The sequence below is a fragment of the Pan paniscus genome, chromosome 1, assembly GCF_029289425.2.
Source record: "Pan paniscus chromosome 1, NHGRI_mPanPan1-v2.0_pri, whole genome shotgun sequence".
Classification (NCBI taxonomy): domain Eukaryota; kingdom Metazoa; phylum Chordata; class Mammalia; order Primates; family Hominidae; genus Pan; species Pan paniscus.
This window is the reverse complement of record NC_073249.2, coordinates 198,927,674-198,937,663: the sequence shown is the minus strand read 5'-3', so window position 1 is coordinate 198,937,663 and position 9,990 is coordinate 198,927,674.

Genomic DNA, 9,990 nt, shown 5'->3' with positions numbered 1-9,990 from the left:
GCTGGCCACTGGGATTCAATGGTTAAGTAAGATAGACATGGCCTTTGGGCTCCAGGACTGTGTGTTTTTTTCTTCTCTCCTTCTTTTTCCTTTTTTTTTTTTTTTTTTTTCCGGAAACTGAGTTTTGCTCTTTTTGCCCAGGCTGGAGTGCAATGGTGCGATCTCACCTCACTGCAACCTCCGCCTCCCGGGTTCAAGCGATTCTCCTGCCTCAGCCTCCGGAGTAGCTGGGATTACAGGCGCGTGCAACCACGCCCGGCTAATTTTTGTATTTTTAGTAGAGATGGGGGTTTCGCCATGCTGGTCAGGCTGGTCTCGAACTCCTGACCTCAAGTGATCCACCCGCCTTGGCCTCCCAAAGTGTTGGGATTACAGGCGTCAGCCACTGCACCCTGCTTTCTTCTTTCTTCTTCCTCCTCCTCTTCACTTTGACATTCAGAGCACTGGGCAGAAATCGCATCGCGTGTTTTAATTAAACAGATTTCCCTGGTCGCCTCCTCTCCACCTCCCTCCTGCCCCGTCCCCTTTCCTCCCACCCATCCCCCTTCCTCCCCCAACTCCTTCCCCCTTCCTTTTTTTTCTTTTTCTCTTCTTTTCTTTTTTTTTTTTTTTTTTGAGACAGAGTTTCGCTCTTGTTGCCCAGGCTGGAGTGCAATTGCCCGATCTCAGCTCACTGCAACCTCTGCCTCCCGGGTTCAAGCGATTCTCCTGCCTCAGCCTCCCAAGTAGCTGAGATTACAGGGATACGCCACCATGCCTGGCTAATTTCTTTTTTTGTATTTTTAGTAGAGACGGGGTTTCTCCACGTTGGTCAGGCTGGTCTTGAACTCCCGACCTTAGGTGATCTGCCATCTCGGCCTCCCAAAGTGCTGGGATTACAGGCGTGAGCCACAGGCCTGGCTGTGTGTGTGTGTGTGTGTGTGTGTAAAACAGGGTTTCACTCTGTCGCCCAGGCTGGAGTGCAATGGCGCGATCTCTGGGATTACAGGCCCAGCTCCCTCCCCCTTCCTTCTTTTTTTCTCCACCTCTCTCCTCCTCCTCCTCTCTCCCCCTTCCTCCTCCTCTTTCCTCCTCCACCCTCCTCCTCCTCTCTCCTCTTCCTCCTTTCTCCTGCCTCAGCCTCGTTCGTAATCCTTCTGGGATTACAAGCCCAACTCACTCCCTCCCTCCCTCCCTTCCTTCCTTCCTTCCTCCTTCCTTCCTCCCTCCCTCCCTCCCTCCTTCCTTCCTCCTTCCCTCCCTCCTTCCTTCCTTCCTTCCTTCCTTCCTTCCTTCCTTCTTCTCCCCCCTCCCCCTCCTTCCTCCTTCCTCCCTCCTCCTCCTCCTGCTTCTTCTTCTTCTTCTCCTCCTTGTCCTCCTTCTCCTTCCTCCTTCCTCTTTAAAAGTAAATCAGATGGTGGCGGGTGCCTGTAGTCCCGGCTACTCGGGAGGCTGAGGCAGGAGAATGGCGTAAACCCGGGAGATGGAGCTTGCAGTGAGCCGAGATTGCGCCACTGCACTCCAGCCTGGGCGACAGAGCGAGACTCCGTCTCAAAAAATAAATAAATAAATCAGAAACAGCCAAGTGCAGTGGCACACCATACAGTCCCAACTGCTTGGGAGGCTGAGGCTGGAGGATTGCTTGAGCCCAGGAGTCCGAGGCTACAGTGCGTGATGATCTTGCCTGTGAATGGCCAGTACACTCCAGCCTGGACAAGGGAGCAAGAGCCTATCTCTTAACAAAATAAAAAAGAGAAAGAAATTAAAATGTCTTAAAATATAACACAATGCCAAATATCAAAATCAGATTTTCGCCCAGGATTTCAAGACCTGGGTGATCTGATAAGTCAAATAGAGGAGTCAGTTCTCAATCAGTGCTAAAGTAATTGGTATGTACTCTGTGTGTGGATGTGGTAGTAAACTCATCTCTTAATTTAGTTTTGTCAAGTTGAAGTCTTCCTGTCACATAAAAGTAATTTCTGGGAGGTCTTCCACTTCCCTCTCCAGGCAGGTTGTACACTTTATTCCCAGACTGGGGGCTGTCAGGGAAATCTAAAGTAAGACTGAGAAGAAGAGAAATCGTCGTCTTTTTTTTTTTTTTTTTTGAGTCAGGGTCTTGCTGTATTGTCCAGGCTAGAGTGTAGTGGCATGATCACAGCTCACCACAACCTTGACTCAACCTCCCTGGTCTCAGGTGAACCTCCCGCCTCAGCCTCTTACATAGCTGGGACTACAGGTGTGCACCACCACACTTGACTAATTTTTGTAGAAACAGGGTTTCGCCATGTTGCCCAGGCTGATCTCGACCCCCTGGGCTCAAGTGATCCGCCCAGCTCAGCCTCCCAAACTGCTAGGATTACAGGTGTGGTCCAGCTGAGATCATCCTTTAAGACCAATCTGGTGACACACCCATTAGGATTGCCACTATTAAACAAAATAGAAAACAACAAATGTTGGTGAGGATGTGGAAAATCGAAACTTTTGTGCACTGTTACTGGGAATGTAAAATGGCACAGCAACTATGGAAAACAGTATGGTGGTTCCTCAAAAAATTACAAATAGAATTACCATATGACCTGGCAATTCGACTTCTGTGTCTATACCCAAAAGAATTGAATGGGAGGACTTGGAAATATTTGAACACCTGCGTGCATAGCTGCATTATTCATGATATCCAAAGGTGGAAGCAGACACATAAAAGGATAAACAAAACAAAATGTGGTATAGATATACAGTGGATTAATATTCAGCCTTAAAAAGGAAGGAAATTCTGAGACATGTTACAATGTGGAGAACCTCAAAAACTGCAAAGTTAAATAAGCCAGTCACAAAAGGACAAATATTATCTGATTCCACTTATATGTGGTACCTTGAGTAGTCTAATTCATATGCACAGAAAGTCAAAGGGATACAAAATTAACCAGGCATGGTGGTGCCCACTTGTAATCTCAGCTACTTGGGAGACCTGAGGTGGGAAGATGGCTTGAGCCCGGGAGGTGGAGAGATTGCGCCACTGCATTCCATCCTGGGTGACAGCCAGACCCTGTCTCAAAACAACAACAACAACAACAGAGTCAAATAGTGGTTGTAGAGGGCAATAGATAATTGGTATTTAATGAGTAAAGAATTTCAGTTTGGGAAGATGGTAAAGTCCCAGAGGTGGATAGTGGTGATGGTTGTACAGCAACGTGAATATATTTATTGCCACTGAACTGTACACTTGAAATGGTTAAAGTCCTAAGTATTAGGTTATATATATTTTACCACAATTAAAAACATTATTGTTTTAAAGAGAGAGGAAAAATTAACCCAATCTGCTCTTTGTTGAGTACGTACCACCTGCCAGGTACATGCGTTATTTGCTCTGCTAAGTGTTTGATATATGTCTCAATGTTTTAGACCTGCCATTTTAACCTCCAATGTCATTTTGCCTCCATTTCATAAATATACATATTTTAATCAGATCTGACCCAATATTGGTGAATTTCCATTTATACTTAATTCTCTGTTCAATATTCTGTACAGTGTAAGTTACCCATTTCCAACTTTTGCCATTTTAATTCTGCAGACATCATTTTTGTGGAGTATTTCCTGGGCAGAGTTTACAATGAAAATTTATTTCATCAATATAAATTAGATCCCGATCAAATTTTACAGATTTTTTACATCTGCCACTGTCATTTTATGGGTGCTCCTTATTTGTATGAAGTATAATTTGATTTGGAGTGATTTTTTCTTTTTTTTGAGACAGGGTCTCACTCTGTCACCCGGACTGGAGTGCAGTGGCACAATCTTAGCTCACTGCAACCTCTGCCTCTCATGCTCAAGTGATTCTCCTGCCTCAGCCTCCTGAGCTGGGAGTACAGGCATGTGCCATCACGCCCAGCTAAGTTTTTTTTTTTGGTATTTTTAGTAGGGATGGGATTTCACCATGTTGGCTAGGCTGGTCTCAAACTCCTGACTTCAAATGATCTACCCGTCTCGGCCTCCCAAAGTGCTGGGATTACAGGCGTGAGCCACCATGCCCGCCCAAATTTTTTTTTTTTTTTTTTTTTTTTTTGAGAGGGAGTCTCCTTCTGTCGAGCCCAGGCTGGAGTGCAGTGGCATAATCTCAGCTCACTGCAACCTCTCTCTCCTGGATGCAAGCAATTATCCTGGCCCAGTCTCCCAAGTAGCTGGGATTACAGGTGGCTGCCACCACGCCCGGCTAATTTTTTGTATTTTTAGTAGACACGGGGTTTCACCACATTGGCTGGTCTCACACCCCCAGCCTCAGGCAATCCACCCACTTTGGCCTCCCAAAGTGCTGGGATTACAGGTGTGACCCACCGCGCCTGGCCTGGGGTGATTTTTTAAAATAGTTTTCAATGTTAAACACATGTGATTTTCCAAAAATTTTTTTGGTCTAAGGTAATTTTACTAGATGGAGTTTTAGCTGTTTTCAGTTTTAAATTACACTGATTATTTCTACCAGTAATACTCATTATGAATGGATAATACTGATAGAATTACTTTCAATATCAGAGAGTGGAGCAGAACATTTCATTCACAACCACATTTGTTCCTCAGTATACACAAGGGATCAGTTCCAGGACCCCCAGTATACCAAAATCTGCCCATACTCAAGTCCCATAGTTGGCCCTGTGGAACCTGCTAATATGCAAAGTCAGCCCTGCTATACTGGGTTTCGTGTTCTGAAAATACTATATTTTCAATCTGCGATTGGTTGAAAAAAATCCGTAAAAGTGGGCTGGGGCTGGGAATGGTGGCTCATGCCTATAATCCCAGCACTTTGGGAGGCTGAGATGGGTGGATCATGAGGTCAGAAGTTCAAGACCAGCCTGGCCAACATGGTGAAACCTCGTCTCTACTAAAAATACAAAAAATTAGCCGGACGTGGTGGTGGACGCCTGTAATCCCAGCTACTCCGGAGGCTGAGGCAGGAGAATTGCTTGAACCCAGGAGGCGGAGGTTGCAGTGAGCAGAGATCCTGTCATTACACTCCAGCCTGGGCAACAGAGCAAGACTGTCTCAAAAAAAAAAAAAGATAATAATAATAATAATAAGTGGGCCAGGCGCGATGGCTCATGCCTGTAATCTCAGCATTTTGGGAGGCCGAGGCTGGCGGATGACTTGGGGTCAGGAGCTTGAAACCAGCCTGGCCAACATGGTGAAACCGTGTCTCTACTAAAAATACAAAAAGATTAGCCGGGCGTGGTAGTGGGCACCTGTAATCCCAGCTACTTTGGAGGCTGAGACAGGAGAATTGCTTGAACCCAGGAGGCAGAGGTTGCAGTGAGCCGAGATTTCGCCACTGTACTCCAGCCTGGGTGACAGAGAGAGACTCCATCTCAAAAACAAACAAACAAACAAAATCCATATAAGTGGACCTGTGCAGTTCAAACCTGTGTTGTTCAAGGGTCAACTTATTGTTCAATGCTAAATTTATTAAACTCTAATAGCTAATAAAACTTGAAATCAAACCTTTGGGTATTTAAACATTGTTTACACATTTAATTAAATATGCTTAAAATTTTAAAGTGCAATTAAAGTTTTAGGATGGCTGATTCTTATAAATACTTCAGATATCTTAAAGAGCAGACAAAACATACAGAAACAATGGTTTACTGGGAAGCTGGTGAGGTTTAAGCTTCAGGGCCCCTCACTTGCACAGCCTCTTCCAAGGGTCTACATTCATACTTACTTTTGTATCTTACTTTGCATTCTTTTTCTTAAAGAAAGCCACCCAAATTATGTAAGCTTCTGGCCCCACAAAATCTAGATCCTCATGTCCCATACTTCTTTGGATCCTTGCTTTATTTATTTTGTTATCCTCCTAAGGCTTCTGTACCATTATTTATTTATTTATTTTGAGACAGAGTATCACTCAGTTACCCAGGCTGGAGGTGCAGTGGCAGAATCTCAGCTCACTGCAGCCTCAACTTCCCAGTCTCAAGCCATCCTCCCACCTCAACCTCCCAAGCAGTTAGGACAACAGGTGTGCACCACCATGCCCAGCTAATTTTTATAATTTTTTTGTAGAGATGGGATTTCACCATGTTGCCCAGGCTGGTCTGGGACTTCTGGGCTCAAGCAATCCGACCACCTTGGCCTCCTAAAGGGCTGGAATTACAGGCGTGAGCCACCACGCCTGGCCAAAAATACTTATTTTTTAAGGTTAGACGTTTGCATTTCTCTTTCCAATTCAACATAGCGTGTTGCTATACTTTATATTTGTCACAATGACAGATGAATTGTGGGTGTTTTCTAAGATCTTGGAGTAAAGATCATTACACTGGAAAAGGCATGGGATCTGGGTGTGCCTCTGGCAAAAAGTGTAGGGTCAAAGGTCCTGCTTTATTTACTTAATCTTCATGATCACCAAATGAGGGAAGCAGTATGTCATCCGCATTTTACAGATAAGGAAACTGCCCCCCAACCTCTTCCACATACAGCCACAAGTAGAAAATAATGTTTGCATGGTACATTGGATTAAACACAAGACACTGGCTGGGGCCAAAGGTACAAGGTGACAATTAGTCCTGGTTTGCCCAGGACTTTCCCAGTTTTTTTTTCTTTTTTTTTTTTTTTGAGACAGAGTCTTGCTCTGTTGCCCAGGCTGGAGTGCAGTGGCGCCATCTTGGCTCACTGTAAGCACCGCCTCCCAGGTTCACGCCATCCTCCTTCCTCAGCCTCCCGAGTAGCTGGGACTATAGGTGCCCGCCACCACGCCTGGCTAATTTTTTGTATTTTTAGTAGAGACAGGGTTTCACCGTGTTAGCCAGGATGGTCTCGATCTCCTGACCTTGTGATCCGCCCACCTCAGCCTCCCAAAGTGCTGGGATTACAGGCGTGAGCCACAGCGCCCAGCCGACTTTCCCAGTTTTTAAGTGAAAGTCCCAAGTCCCATATTCCAGAAACCTCCTCACCACCCAGTCCCAGTTGAACTAAGATGGTTAGTTACCCTGGTCGGGGGTTTCTGGCTGACCTATGGATGAATGTCTTACTGTTCCTGTAACCTTTGGGTGCTGTAATGGTGTGCCTGACCACTCCGGTGAGACTGTCATCAGCCTAAGGTCACAGAGCTAGTAGAGGAAGGAGCTGGAGTTGAACCCAGTTCTGTGTGACTCCTGAGCCCTACTCTTTTTAGAGACGAGGTTTTGCTGTGTTGCCTAGGCTGGTCTTGACACCTGGCCTCAAGTGATCTGCCAGCCTTGGCCTCCCAGAGTGCTAGGATTACAGGTGTGAGCCACTGTGCCCGGCCACTATGTATAATTTTAAAGAGTACTCTAGGAAGAGGTGTACCCAGGAGGACAGATGGTAAGAGAGACACCTACAAAGAAGTGACAGTGCCCAATCTAAATGTCATGCTAAGAACTTAGGATTTTTTTACCATTTGACCCAGCCATCCCATTACTGGGTATATACCCAAAGGATTATAAATCATACTGCTATAAAGACACATGAACATGTATGTTTATTGCGGCACTATTCACAATAGCAAAGACTTGGAACCAACCCAGATGTCCAACAATGATAGACTGGATTAAGAAAATGTGGCATATATACACCATGGAATACTATGCAGCCATAAAAAATGATGAGTTCATGTCCTTTGTAGGGACATGGATGAAGCTGGAAACCATCATTCTCAGCAAACTCGCAAGGACAAAAAACCAAACACGGCATGTTCTCACTCATAGGTGGGAATTGAACAATGAGAACACATGGACACAGGAAGGGGTACATCACACACCGGGGACTGTTGGGGGTGAGGGGAGGGGGGAGGGATAGCATTAGGAGATATACCTAATGCTAAATGATGAGTTAATGGGTGCAGCACACCAACATGGCACACGTATACATATGTAACAAACCTGCACGTTGTGCACATGTACCTTAAAACTTAAAGTATAAAAAAAAAAACTATATGGTCTTAGAGAGTCAAGTTAAATAAATTTGAAAAAACTGCATTCTTAAAGATTCACTATTCATTTTTGCATAAGAGCTATGAGATGTTTATGCAAAATATAGCAATAATTTGTTTAATGCATAATATCTTTGTTCATAATAAACTTTTATTATATAGGCCTAAAAAGTTTATTGTTTCCTAGAAGACTATATTAAGATGTTTCTGCAACAAAGGTCTGTAACAGATTAGTCTTTCTGACTTTTCTTCTACCATAATGTACATTAATTTAATTTTCATGATCCTTAGAAAAATCTATTTTATGCAACTGTTATTTTAAATTATGTGTGGGATATATTTAATAAATGATAAGATTGTGTTCATTTAAAAATTTATACAAAAACAGGTTTTGGAAAATTACCAGTCAAAAATCAATATAGGCAAATGGCACCAGGCAAGAAAGGCAACACATATTTCTTTAGTCATAGGTTTTCCAAATGAAGTTGCTTAACAGAATAATCTATGCAGCTCTCTGGTCATTAGAATGATAAAATCAAAACTATTTGTCAGAGAAATCCCTGAAAGATCTAACTTTCGAAAATGTTAGAAGAGAAAAAGAATCAAGTTTGTAGCATGATAAAAAAAAATTAGCTTAGAACACACAAAATTCACATTCTTAATAGTGAGTTTATAAAATACAAATATATATGTATATAGATGATCTATATTACATCCTTTTTTAAAAGGTATGAGAGATTATTCAGAAATAAACACTTCTAAAGGGTAAAATTTATTTGGAGAAACTATGTAACCTACAACCATATATATCTGTATATATAAAATATAGTTATGCACAAACATTTTATATATATAAATATGTATGTGTATATATGTAAAGTGAGCGCGTAATGTGAATTAACTAATGTCATAAACAAAGTAAAATAAGAAAAAAAAAAAAACTTAGGATTTTTTTTCCCACAGCCATGGGGAGCCACAGGTTTTTGGAGCAGGAGAATTACAAGATCACTTCCAGATTGAGTGAGGCAGAGTGAAGGAGTGTGGAGAGGCCGGGAACTGCCTGAGACTAGAGGTAGGGAGAGCTGTTAGGAAGCTGGATTAACAGACCCAGGTAGCAATGACGCGGACCTGCACCACGGCAGAGGGAGTGGGAAAGAAAGGGGCAGAGCAAGCAGAAGTCATAGGAAGGGGCAAAGCTTTGGGTGTCTTCAAGTCATTAATTTTTTTATTCATCCAGACTTACTCATTCCACCATACATTTATTTGATGAATATATATTCAGTGCCAGGAGCTGTGCTAACCCTCAAGTGACTCTAGTTTTGAATCTGGGTGAAATTCAGAAATGGATGAGGAGAAATAGAGTGGAACCCAGGAACAGAAGCAGGTTTCTTCAATTAATGTTTGGCCAGGCCAAGTTTGTCACTTGTGGACAACTTAAGAATTTCTGAGATTTTTAAGGACCAACCATCACAAAAAGCCCAGATAAGAGAAGACACTAATAGATGGTATAATTTGAGGCCTCCCAGGTTTCATCACTACTTATTTTTTATTTTTATTTTTATTTTTTGAGACAGAGTTTCACTCTTGTTGCCCTGGCTGGAATGCAATGGCACGATCTCGGCTCACTGCAACCTCCGCCTCCTGGACTCAAGCGATTCTCCTGCCTCAGCCCCCCGAGTAGCTGGGATTACAGGCATGCGCCACCATGGCTGGCTACTTTTGTATTTTTAATAGAGACGGAGTTTCTCCATGTTGGTCAGGCTGGTCTCAAACTCCCGACCTCAGGTGATCCACCTGCCTCGGCCTCCCAAAGTGCTGGGATTATAGGCGTGAGTCACTGCGCCTAGCTCACTACTTATTCTTTTGAGCAGTCACTGCTGCTGCAAAGGGGAAAATTTGAGTAATTATTCCGTGATCTTTTCACTTTCTTTTATTTTTTATTTTTTATTTTTTTCGAGGTGGAGTCTCACTCTGTCACCTAGGCTGGAGTGCAGTGGCACAGTCTCGGCTCACTGCAACCTCTGTCTCCCAGGTTCAAGCAATTCTCCTGCCTCAGCCTCCTCAGCACCTAGGATTACAGGCGC